We start from the raw sequence: 9436 nt of genomic DNA on the forward strand, positions 1-9436 counted from the left end.
TCAGTATACTTAAAAAGCTCCCTGGCAGCGGTGGGATTCGAACCCACGCCTCCGAAGAGACTGGTGCCTTAAACCAGCGCCTTAGACCGCTCGGCCACGCTACCGATAACGCACGAATTCCCCCCCTCTTTTTACAGCTTTCCGTCTGTGAAATAACGAATTCGGATCAGCGCTTTTATTAAAAAGAATTATTATCCAACATAAAGCATTTATTTTTTATGAAGTACTTGCATTTTTTTTCTCCGTAATTACATGTTTTTTGCAAAATGTTTGGGAACCAAAAGTACAATATTGGCAGCGGTGGGATTCGAACCCACGCCTCGAGAGACTGGTGCCTAAAACCAGCGCCTTAGACCACTCGGCCACGCTACCTCATTTCAACCAAGTGTTGAAAACTTTTTTTTACAAATAATGCAGTTAATTCTTGCTCGGACTCTAAGTTTTTTCAAATACTTTAGACTCTCTTTATTCGAAAGTATGCGAACCGCCGTCAAAATACCGGATAAATATGTCATGATATAAAAAAAAAAAAAATGTTTACGATAGATTCATTGTAAATCTGCTTGAGGGCAAAATACTCTAAGTTTTTTTTTCTCAGTATACTTAAAAAGCTCCCTGGCAGCGGTGGGATTCGAACCCACGCCTCCGAAGAGACTGGTGCCTTAAACCAGCGCCTTAGACCGCTCGGCCACGCTACCGATAACGCACGAATTTCCCCCCTCTTTTTACAGCTTTCCGTCTGTGAAATAACGAATTCGGATCAGCGCTTTTATTAAAAAGAATTATTATCCAACATAAAGCATTTATTTTTTATGAAGTACTTGCATTTTTTTTCTCCGTAATTACATGTTTTTTGCAAAATGTTTGGGAACCAAAAGTACAATATTGGCAGCGGTGGGATTCGAACCCACGCCTCGAGAGACTGGTGCCTAAAACCAGCGCCTTAGACCACTCGGCCACGCTACCTCATTTCAACCAAGTGTTGAAAACTTTTTTTTACAAATAATGCAGTTAATTCTTGCTCGGACTCTAAGTTTTTTCAAATACTTTAGACTCTCTTTATTCGAAAGTATGCGAACCGCCGTCAAAATACCGGATAAATATGTCATGATATAAAAAAAAAAAAAATGTTTACGATAGATTCATTGTAAATCTGCTTGAGGGCAAAATACTCTAAGTTTTTTTTTCTCAGTATACTTAAAAAGCTCCCTGGCAGCGGTGGGATTCGAACCCACGCCTCCGAAGAGACTGGTGCCTTAAACCAGCGCCTTAGACCGCTCGGCCACGCTACCGATAACGCACGAATTCCCCCCCTCTTTTTACAGCTTTCCGTCTGTGAAATAACGAATTCGGATCAGCGCTTTTATTAAAAAGAATTATTATCCAACATAAAGCATTTATTTTTTATGAAGTACTTGCATTTTTTTTCTCCGTAATTACATGTTTTTTGCAAAATGTTTGGGAACCAAAAGTACAATATTGGCAGCGGTGGGATTCGAACCCACGCCTCGAGAGACTGGTGCCTAAAACCAGCGCCTTAGACCACTCGGCCACGCTACCTCATTTCAACCAAGTGTTGAAAACTTTTTTTTACAAATAATGCAGTTAATTCTTGCTCGGACTCTAAGTTTTTTCAAATACTTTAGACTCTCTTTATTCGAAAGTATGCGAACCACCGTCAAAATACCGGATAAATATGTCATGATATAAAAAAAAAAAAAAATGTTTACGATAGATTCATTGAAAATCTGCTTGAGGGCAAAATACTCTAAGTTTTTTTTTCTCAGTATACTTAAAAAGCTCCCTGGCAGCGGTGGGATTCGAACCCACGCCTCCGAAGAGACTGGTGCCTTAAACCAGCGCCTTAGACCGCTCGGCCACGCTACCGATAACGCACGAATTCCCCCCCTCTTTTTACAGCTTTCCGTCTGTGAAATAACGAATTCGGATCAGCGCTTTTATTAAAAAGAATTATTATCCAACATAAAGCATTTATTTTTTATGAAGTACTTGCATTTTTTTTCTCCGTAATTACATGTTTTTTGCAAAATGTTTGGGAACCAAAAGTGCAATATTGGCAGCGGTGGGATTCGAACCCACGCCTCGAGAGACTGGTGCCTAAAACCAGCGCCTTAGACCACTCGGCCACGCTACCTCATTTCAACCAAGTGTTGAAAACTTTTTTTTACAAATAATGCAGTTAATTCTTGCTCGGACTCTAAGTTTTTTCAAATACTTTAGACTCTCTTTATTCGAAAGTATGCGAACCGCCGTCAAAATACCGGATAAATATGTCATGATATAAAAAAAAAAAAAATGTTTACGATAGATTCATTGTAAATCTGCTTGAGGGCAAAATACTCTAAGTTTTTTTTTCTCAGTATACTTAAAAAGCTCCCTGGCAGCGGTGGGATTCGAACCCACGCCTCCGAAGAGACTGGTGCCTTAAACCAGCGCCTTAGACCGCTCGGCCACGCTACCGATAACGCACGAATTCCCCCCCTCTTTTTACAGCTTTCCGTCTGTGAAATAACGAATTCGGATCAGCGCTTTTATTAAAAAGAATTATTATCCAACATAAAGCATTTATTTTTTATGAAGTACTTGCATTTTTTTTCTCCGTAATTACATGTTTTTTGCAAAATGTTTGGGAACCAAAAGTACAATATTGGCAGCGGTGGGATTCGAACCCACGCCTCGAGAGACTGGTGCCTAAAACCAGCGCCTTAGACCACTCGGCCACGCTACCTCATTTCAACCAAGTGTTGAAAACTTTTTTTTACAAATAATGCAGTTAATTCTTGCTCGGACTCTAAGTTTTTTCAAATACTTTAGACTCTCTTTATTCGAAAGTATGCGAACCGCCGTCAAAATACCGGATAAATATGTCATGATATAAAAAAAAAAAAATGTTTACGATAGATTCATTGTAAATCTGCTTGAGGGCAAAATACTCTAAGTTTTTTTTTCTCAGTATACTTAAAAAGCTCCCTGGCAGCGGTGGGATTCGAACCCACGCCTCCGAAGAGACTGGTGCCTTAAACCAGCGCCTTAGACCGCTCGGCCACGCTACCGATAACGCACGAATTCCCCCCCTCTTTTTACAGCTTTCCGTCTGTGAAATAACGAATTCGGATCAGCGCTTTTATTAAAAAGAATTATTATCCAACATAAAGCATTTATTTTTTATGAAGTACTTGCATTTTTTTTCTCCGTAATTACATGTTTTTTGCAAAATGTTTGGGAACCAAAAGTACAATATTGGCAGCGGTGGGATTCGAACCCACGCCTCGAGAGACTGGTGCCTAAAACCAGCGCCTTAGACCACTCGGCCACGCTACCTCATTTCAACCAAGTGTTGAAAACTTTTTTTTACAAATAATGCAGTTAATTCTTGCTCGGACTCTAAGTTTTTTCAAATACTTTAGACTCTCTTTATTCGAAAGTATGCGAACCGCCGTCAAAATACCGGATAAATATGTCATGATATAAAAAAAAAAAAAATGTTTACGATAGATTCATTGTAAATCTGCTTGAGGGCAAAATACTCTAAGTTTTTTTTTCTCAGTATACTTAAAAAGCTCCCTGGCAGCGGTGGGATTCGAACCCACGCCTCCGAAGAGACTGGTGCCTTAAACCAGCGCCTTAGACCGCTCGGCCACGCTACCGATAACGCACGAATTCCCCCCCTCTTTTTACAGCTTTCCGTCTGTGAAATAACGAATTCGGATCAGCGCTTTTATTAAAAAGAATTATTATCCAACATAAAGCATTTATTTTTTATGAAGTACTTGCATTTTTTTTCTCCGTAATTACATGTTTTTTGCAAAATGTTTGGGAACCAAAAGTACAATATTGGCAGCGGTGGGATTCGAACCCACGCCTCGAGAGACTGGTGCCTAAAACCAGCGCCTTAGACCACTCGGCCACGCTACCTCATTTCAACCAAGTGTTGAAAACTTTTTTTTACAAATAATGCAGTTAATTCTTGCTCGGACTCTAAGTTTTTTCAAATACTTTAGACTCTCTTTATTCGAAAGTATGCGAACCGCCGTCAAAATACCGGATAAATATGTCATGATATAAAAAAAAAAAAAATGTTTACGATAGATTCATTGTAAATCTGCTTGAGGGCAAAATACTCTAAGTTTTTTTTTCTCAGTATACTTAAAAAGCTCCCTGGCAGCGGTGGGATTCGAACCCACGCCTCCGAAGAGACTGGTGCCTTAAACCAGCGCCTTAGACCGCTCGGCCACGCTACCGATAACGCACGAATTCCCCCCCTCTTTTTACAGCTTTCCGTCTGTGAAATAACGAATTCGGATCAGCGCTTTTATTAAAAAGAATTATTATCCAACATAAAGCATTTATTTTTTATGAAGTACTTGCATTTTTTTTCTCCGTAATTACATGTTTTTTGCAAAATGTTTGGGAACCAAAAGTACAATATTGGCAGCGGTGGGATTCGAACCCACGCCTCGAGAGACTGGTGCCTAAAACCAGCGCCTTAGACCACTCGGCCACGCTACCTCATTTCAACCAAGTGTTGAAAACTTTTTTTTACAAATAATGCAGTTAATTCTTGCTCGGACTCTAAGTTTTTTCAAATACTTTAGACTCTCTTTATTCGAAAGTATGCGAACCGCCGTCAAAATACCGGATAAATATGTCATGATATAAAAAAAAAAAAAATGTTTACGATAGATTCATTGTAAATCTGCTTGAGGGCAAAATACTCTAAGTTTTTTTTTCTCAGTATACTTAAAAAGCTCCCTGGCAGCGGTGGGATTCGAACCCACGCCTCCGAAGAGACTGGTGCCTTAAACCAGCGCCTTAGACCGCTCGGCCACGCTACCGATAACGCACGAATTCCCCCCCTCTTTTTACAGCTTTCCGTCTGTGAAATAACGAATTCGGATCAGCGCTTTTATTAAAAAGAATTATTATCCAACATAAAGCATTTATTTTTTATGAAGTACTTGCATTTTTTTTCTCCGTAATTACATGTTTTTTGCAAAATGTTTGGGAACCAAAAGTACAATATTGGCAGCGGTGGGATTCGAACCCACGCCTCGAGAGACTGGTGCCTAAAACCAGCGCCTTAGACCACTCGGCCACGCTACCTCATTTCAACCAAGTGTTGAAAACTTTTTTTTACAAATAATGCAGTTAATTCTTGCTCGGACTCTAAGTTTTTTCAAATACTTTAGACTCTCTTTATTCGAAAGTATGCGAACCGCCGTCAAAATACCGGATAAATATGTCATGATATAAAAAAAAAAAAAATGTTTACGATAGATTCATTGTAAATCTGCTTGAGGGCAAAATACTCTAAGTTTTTTTTTCTCAGTATACTTAAAAAGCTCCCTGGCAGCGGTGGGATTCGAACCCACGCCTCCGAAGAGACTGGTGCCTTAAACCAGCGCCTTAGACCGCTCGGCCACGCTACCGATAACGCACGAATTCCCCCCCTCTTTTTACAGCTTTCCGTCTGTGAAATAACGAATTCGGATCAGCGCTTTTATTAAAAAGAATTATTATCCAACATAAAGCATTTATTTTTTATGAAGTACTTGCATTTTTTTTCTCCGTAATTACATGTTTTTTGCAAAATGTTTGGGAACCAAAAGTACAATATTGGCAGCGGTGGGATTCGAACCCACGCCTCGAGAGACTGGTGCCTAAAACCAGCGCCTTAGACCACTCGGCCACGCTACCTCATTTCAACCAAGTGTTGAAAACTTTTTTTTACAAATAATGCAGTTAATTCTTGCTCGGACTCTAAGTTTTTTCAAATACTTTAGACTCTCTTTATTCGAAAGTATGCGAACCGCCGTCAAAATACCGGATAAATATGTCATGATATAAAAAAAAAAAAAATGTTTACGATAGATTCATTGTAAATCTGCTTGAGGGCAAAATACTCTAAGTTTTTTTTTCTCAGTATACTTAAAAAGCTCCCTGGCAGCGGTGGGATTCGAACCCACGCCTCCGAAGAGACTGGTGCCTTAAACCAGCGCCTTAGACCGCTCGGCCACGCTACCGATAACGCACGAATTCCCCCCCTCTTTTTACAGCTTTCCGTCTGTGAAATAACGAATTCGGATCAGCGCTTTTATTAAAAAGAATTATTATCCAACATAAAGCATTTATTTTTTATGAAGTACTTGCATTTTTTTTCTCCGTAATTACATGTTTTTTGCAAAATGTTTGGGAACCAAAAGTACAATATTGGCAGCGGTGGGATTCGAACCCACGCCTCGAGAGACTGGTGCCTAAAACCAGCGCCTTAGACCACTCGGCCACGCTACCTCATTTCAACCAAGTGTTGAAAACTTTTTTTTACAAATAATGCAGTTAATTCTTGCTCGGACTCTAAGTTTTTTCAAATACTTTAGACTCTCTTTATTCGAAAGTATGCGAACCGCCGTCAAAATACCGGATAAATATGTCATGATATAAAAAAAAAAAAAATGTTTACGATAGATTCATTGTAAATCTGCTTGAGGGCAAAATACTCTAAGTTTTTTTTTCTCAGTATACTTAAAAAGCTCCCTGGCAGCGGTGGGATTCGAACCCACGCCTCCGAAGAGACTGGTGCCTTAAACCAGCGCCTTAGACCGCTCGGCCACGCTACCGATAACGCACGAATTCCCCCCCTCTTTTTACAGCTTTCCGTCTGTGAAATAACGAATTCGGATCAGCGCTTTTATTAAAAAGAATTATTATCCAACATAAAGCATTTATTTTTTATGAAGTACTTGCATTTTTTTTCTCCGTAATTACATGTTTTTTGCAAAATGTTTGGGAACCAAAAGTACAATATTGGCAGCGGTGGGATTCGAACCCACGCCTCGAGAGACTGGTGCCTAAAACCAGCGCCTTAGACCACTCGGCCACGCTACCTCATTTCAACCAAGTGTTGAAAACTTTTTTTTACAAATAATGCAGTTAATTCTTGCTCGGACTCTAAGTTTTTTCAAATACTTTAGACTCTCTTTATTCGAAAGTATGCGAACCGCCGTCAAAATACCGGATAAATATGTCATGATATAAAAAAAAAAAAAATGTTTACGATAGATTCATTGTAAATCTGCTTGAGGGCAAAATACTCTAAGTTTTTTTTTCTCAGTATACTTAAAAAGCTCCCTGGCAGCGGTGGGATTCGAACCCACGCCTCCGAAGAGACTGGTGCCTTAAACCAGCGCCTTAGACCGCTCGGCCACGCTACCGATAACGCACGAATTCCCCCCCTCTTTTTACAGCTTTCCGTCTGTGAAATAACGAATTCGGATCAGCGCTTTTATTAAAAAGAATTATTATCCAACATAAAGCATTTATTTTTTATGAAGTACTTGCATTTTTTTTCTCCGTAATTACATGTTTTTTGCAAAATGTTTGGGAACCAAAAGTACAATATTGGCAGCGGTGGGATTCGAACCCACGCCTCGAGAGACTGGTGCCTAAAACCAGCGCCTTAGACCACTCGGCCACGCTACCTCATTTCAACCAAGTGTTGAAAACTTTTTTTTACAAATAATGCAGTTAATTCTTGCTCGGACTCTAAGTTTTTTCAAATACTTTAGACTCTCTTTATTCGAAAGTATGCGAACCGCCGTCAAAATACCGGATAAATATGTCATGATATAAAAAAAAAAAAAATGTTTACGATAGATTCATTGTAAATCTGCTTGAGGGCAAAATACTCTAAGTTTTTTTTTCTCAGTATACTTAAAAAGCTCCCTGGCAGCGGTGGGATTCGAACCCACGCCTCCGAAGAGACTGGTGCCTTAAACCAGCGCCTTAGACCGCTCGGCCACGCTACCGATAACGCACGAATTCCCCCCCTCTTTTTACAGCTTTCCGTCTGTGAAATAACGAATTCGGATCAGCGCTTTTATTAAAAAGAATTATTATCCAACATAAAGCATTTATTTTTTATGAAGTACTTGCATTTTTTTTCTCCGTAATTACATGTTTTTTGCAAAATGTTTGGGAACCAAAAGTACAATATTGGCAGCGGTGGGATTCGAACCCACGCCTCGAGAGACTGGTGCCTAAAACCAGCGCCTTAGACCACTCGGCCACGCTACCTCATTTCAACCAAGTGTTGAAAACTTTTTTTTACAAATAATGCAGTTAATTCTTGCTCGGACTCTAAGTTTTTTCAAATACTTTAGACTCTCTTTATTCGAAAGTATGCGAACCGCCGTCAAAATACCGGATAAATATGTCATGATATAAAAAAAAAAAAAATGTTTACGATAGATTCATTGTAAATCTGCTTGAGGGCAAAATACTCTAAGTTTTTTTTTCTCAGTATACTTAAAAAGCTCCCTGGCAGCGGTGGGATTCGAACCCACGCCTCCGAAGAGACTGGTGCCTTAAACCAGCGCCTTAGACCGCTCGGCCACGCTACCGATAACGCACGAATTCCCCCCCTCTTTTTACAGCTTTCCGTCTGTGAAATAACGAATTCGGATCAGCGCTTTTATTAAAAAGAATTATTATCCAACATAAAGCATTTATTTTTTATGAAGTACTTGCATTTTTTTTCTCCGTAATTACATGTTTTTTGCAAAATGTTTGGGAACCAAAAGTACAATATTGGCAGCGGTGGGATTCGAACCCACGCCTCGAGAGACTGGTGCCTAAAACCAGCGCCTTAGACCACTCGGCCACGCTACCTCATTTCAACCAAGTGTTGAAAACTTTTTTTTACAAATAATGCAGTTAATTCTTGCTCGGACTCTAAGTTTTTTCAAATACTTTAGACTCTCTTTATTCGAAAGTATGCGAACCGCCGTCAAAATACCGGATAAATATGTCATGATATAAAAAAAAAAAAAATGTTTACGATAGATTCATTGTAAATCTGCTTGAGGGCAAAATACTCTAAGTTTTTTTTTCTCAGTATACTTAAAAAGCTCCCTGGCAGCGGTGGGATTCGAACCCACGCCTCCGAAGAGACTGGTGCCTTAAACCAGCGCCTTAGACCGCTCGGCCACGCTACCGATAACGCACGAATTCCCCCCCTCTTTTTACAGCTTTCCGTCTGTGAAATAACGAATTCGGATCAGCGCTTTTATTAAAAAGAATTATTATCCAACATAAAGCATTTATTTTTTATGAAGTACTTGCATTTTTTTTCTCCGTAATTACATGTTTTTTGCAAAATGTTTGGGAACCAAAAGTACAATATTGGCAGCGGTGGGATTCGAACCCACGCCTCGAGAGACTGGTGCCTAAAACCAGCGCCTTAGACCACTCGGCCACGCTACCTCATTTCAACCAAGTGTTGAAAACTTTTTTTTACAAATAATGCAGTTAATTCTTGCTCGGACTCTAAGTTTTTTCAAATACTTTAGACTCTCTTTATTCGAAAGTATGCGAACCGCCGTCAAAATACCGGATAAATATGTCATGATATAAAAAA

General features: G+C 39.6%; 32 non-coding genes across 32 annotated transcripts; all 32 read right to left on the reverse strand.

Moving 5' to 3' along the window:
* Positions 1-22: 22 nt before the first annotated feature.
* TRNAL-AAG (transfer RNA leucine (anticodon AAG)) lies at positions 23-104 on the reverse strand. Its single transcript has one exon. It is a non-coding gene; the product is annotated as a tRNA-Leu (tRNA).
* Positions 105-292: 188 nt separating this feature from the next.
* Positions 293-372, reverse strand: TRNAL-UAG (transfer RNA leucine (anticodon UAG)). The gene has a single exon. It is a non-coding gene; the product is annotated as a tRNA-Leu (tRNA).
* Positions 373-616: 244 nt separating this feature from the next.
* On the reverse strand, positions 617-698 carry TRNAL-AAG (transfer RNA leucine (anticodon AAG)). The gene has a single exon. It is a non-coding gene; the product is annotated as a tRNA-Leu (tRNA).
* A 188-nt stretch (positions 699-886) lies between these two features.
* On the reverse strand, positions 887-966 carry TRNAL-UAG (transfer RNA leucine (anticodon UAG)). Its single transcript has one exon. It is a non-coding gene; the product is annotated as a tRNA-Leu (tRNA).
* Positions 967-1210: 244 nt separating this feature from the next.
* Positions 1211-1292, reverse strand: TRNAL-AAG (transfer RNA leucine (anticodon AAG)). Its single transcript has one exon. It is a non-coding gene; the product is annotated as a tRNA-Leu (tRNA).
* Positions 1293-1480: 188 nt separating this feature from the next.
* Positions 1481-1560, reverse strand: TRNAL-UAG (transfer RNA leucine (anticodon UAG)). Its single transcript has one exon. It is a non-coding gene; the product is annotated as a tRNA-Leu (tRNA).
* A 245-nt stretch (positions 1561-1805) lies between these two features.
* Positions 1806-1887, reverse strand: TRNAL-AAG (transfer RNA leucine (anticodon AAG)). Its single transcript has one exon. It is a non-coding gene; the product is annotated as a tRNA-Leu (tRNA).
* A 188-nt stretch (positions 1888-2075) lies between these two features.
* TRNAL-UAG (transfer RNA leucine (anticodon UAG)) lies at positions 2076-2155 on the reverse strand. The gene has a single exon. It is a non-coding gene; the product is annotated as a tRNA-Leu (tRNA).
* A 244-nt stretch (positions 2156-2399) lies between these two features.
* TRNAL-AAG (transfer RNA leucine (anticodon AAG)) lies at positions 2400-2481 on the reverse strand. Its single transcript has one exon. It is a non-coding gene; the product is annotated as a tRNA-Leu (tRNA).
* A 188-nt stretch (positions 2482-2669) lies between these two features.
* Positions 2670-2749, reverse strand: TRNAL-UAG (transfer RNA leucine (anticodon UAG)). Its single transcript has one exon. It is a non-coding gene; the product is annotated as a tRNA-Leu (tRNA).
* A 243-nt stretch (positions 2750-2992) lies between these two features.
* TRNAL-AAG (transfer RNA leucine (anticodon AAG)) lies at positions 2993-3074 on the reverse strand. Its single transcript has one exon. It is a non-coding gene; the product is annotated as a tRNA-Leu (tRNA).
* A 188-nt stretch (positions 3075-3262) lies between these two features.
* On the reverse strand, positions 3263-3342 carry TRNAL-UAG (transfer RNA leucine (anticodon UAG)). The gene has a single exon. It is a non-coding gene; the product is annotated as a tRNA-Leu (tRNA).
* Positions 3343-3586: 244 nt separating this feature from the next.
* On the reverse strand, positions 3587-3668 carry TRNAL-AAG (transfer RNA leucine (anticodon AAG)). Its single transcript has one exon. It is a non-coding gene; the product is annotated as a tRNA-Leu (tRNA).
* A 188-nt stretch (positions 3669-3856) lies between these two features.
* TRNAL-UAG (transfer RNA leucine (anticodon UAG)) lies at positions 3857-3936 on the reverse strand. Its single transcript has one exon. It is a non-coding gene; the product is annotated as a tRNA-Leu (tRNA).
* A 244-nt stretch (positions 3937-4180) lies between these two features.
* Positions 4181-4262, reverse strand: TRNAL-AAG (transfer RNA leucine (anticodon AAG)). The gene has a single exon. It is a non-coding gene; the product is annotated as a tRNA-Leu (tRNA).
* Positions 4263-4450: 188 nt separating this feature from the next.
* Positions 4451-4530, reverse strand: TRNAL-UAG (transfer RNA leucine (anticodon UAG)). The gene has a single exon. It is a non-coding gene; the product is annotated as a tRNA-Leu (tRNA).
* A 244-nt stretch (positions 4531-4774) lies between these two features.
* TRNAL-AAG (transfer RNA leucine (anticodon AAG)) lies at positions 4775-4856 on the reverse strand. The gene has a single exon. It is a non-coding gene; the product is annotated as a tRNA-Leu (tRNA).
* Positions 4857-5044: 188 nt separating this feature from the next.
* Positions 5045-5124, reverse strand: TRNAL-UAG (transfer RNA leucine (anticodon UAG)). Its single transcript has one exon. It is a non-coding gene; the product is annotated as a tRNA-Leu (tRNA).
* A 244-nt stretch (positions 5125-5368) lies between these two features.
* TRNAL-AAG (transfer RNA leucine (anticodon AAG)) lies at positions 5369-5450 on the reverse strand. Its single transcript has one exon. It is a non-coding gene; the product is annotated as a tRNA-Leu (tRNA).
* Positions 5451-5638: 188 nt separating this feature from the next.
* Positions 5639-5718, reverse strand: TRNAL-UAG (transfer RNA leucine (anticodon UAG)). The gene has a single exon. It is a non-coding gene; the product is annotated as a tRNA-Leu (tRNA).
* Positions 5719-5962: 244 nt separating this feature from the next.
* TRNAL-AAG (transfer RNA leucine (anticodon AAG)) lies at positions 5963-6044 on the reverse strand. Its single transcript has one exon. It is a non-coding gene; the product is annotated as a tRNA-Leu (tRNA).
* A 188-nt stretch (positions 6045-6232) lies between these two features.
* Positions 6233-6312, reverse strand: TRNAL-UAG (transfer RNA leucine (anticodon UAG)). The gene has a single exon. It is a non-coding gene; the product is annotated as a tRNA-Leu (tRNA).
* A 244-nt stretch (positions 6313-6556) lies between these two features.
* On the reverse strand, positions 6557-6638 carry TRNAL-AAG (transfer RNA leucine (anticodon AAG)). Its single transcript has one exon. It is a non-coding gene; the product is annotated as a tRNA-Leu (tRNA).
* Positions 6639-6826: 188 nt separating this feature from the next.
* TRNAL-UAG (transfer RNA leucine (anticodon UAG)) lies at positions 6827-6906 on the reverse strand. Its single transcript has one exon. It is a non-coding gene; the product is annotated as a tRNA-Leu (tRNA).
* A 244-nt stretch (positions 6907-7150) lies between these two features.
* Positions 7151-7232, reverse strand: TRNAL-AAG (transfer RNA leucine (anticodon AAG)). The gene has a single exon. It is a non-coding gene; the product is annotated as a tRNA-Leu (tRNA).
* A 188-nt stretch (positions 7233-7420) lies between these two features.
* On the reverse strand, positions 7421-7500 carry TRNAL-UAG (transfer RNA leucine (anticodon UAG)). The gene has a single exon. It is a non-coding gene; the product is annotated as a tRNA-Leu (tRNA).
* Positions 7501-7744: 244 nt separating this feature from the next.
* TRNAL-AAG (transfer RNA leucine (anticodon AAG)) lies at positions 7745-7826 on the reverse strand. Its single transcript has one exon. It is a non-coding gene; the product is annotated as a tRNA-Leu (tRNA).
* Positions 7827-8014: 188 nt separating this feature from the next.
* TRNAL-UAG (transfer RNA leucine (anticodon UAG)) lies at positions 8015-8094 on the reverse strand. Its single transcript has one exon. It is a non-coding gene; the product is annotated as a tRNA-Leu (tRNA).
* Positions 8095-8338: 244 nt separating this feature from the next.
* Positions 8339-8420, reverse strand: TRNAL-AAG (transfer RNA leucine (anticodon AAG)). The gene has a single exon. It is a non-coding gene; the product is annotated as a tRNA-Leu (tRNA).
* A 188-nt stretch (positions 8421-8608) lies between these two features.
* Positions 8609-8688, reverse strand: TRNAL-UAG (transfer RNA leucine (anticodon UAG)). The gene has a single exon. It is a non-coding gene; the product is annotated as a tRNA-Leu (tRNA).
* Positions 8689-8932: 244 nt separating this feature from the next.
* On the reverse strand, positions 8933-9014 carry TRNAL-AAG (transfer RNA leucine (anticodon AAG)). The gene has a single exon. It is a non-coding gene; the product is annotated as a tRNA-Leu (tRNA).
* A 188-nt stretch (positions 9015-9202) lies between these two features.
* TRNAL-UAG (transfer RNA leucine (anticodon UAG)) lies at positions 9203-9282 on the reverse strand. Its single transcript has one exon. It is a non-coding gene; the product is annotated as a tRNA-Leu (tRNA).
* Between the last annotated feature and the right edge of the window lie 154 nt (positions 9283-9436).

Source organism: Parasteatoda tepidariorum, chromosome 11 (genome assembly GCF_982258835.1).
Source record: "Parasteatoda tepidariorum strain Cologne lab strain chromosome 11, Ptep-v5.0, whole genome shotgun sequence".
Classification (NCBI taxonomy): Eukaryota; Metazoa; Arthropoda; class Arachnida; order Araneae; family Theridiidae; genus Parasteatoda; species Parasteatoda tepidariorum.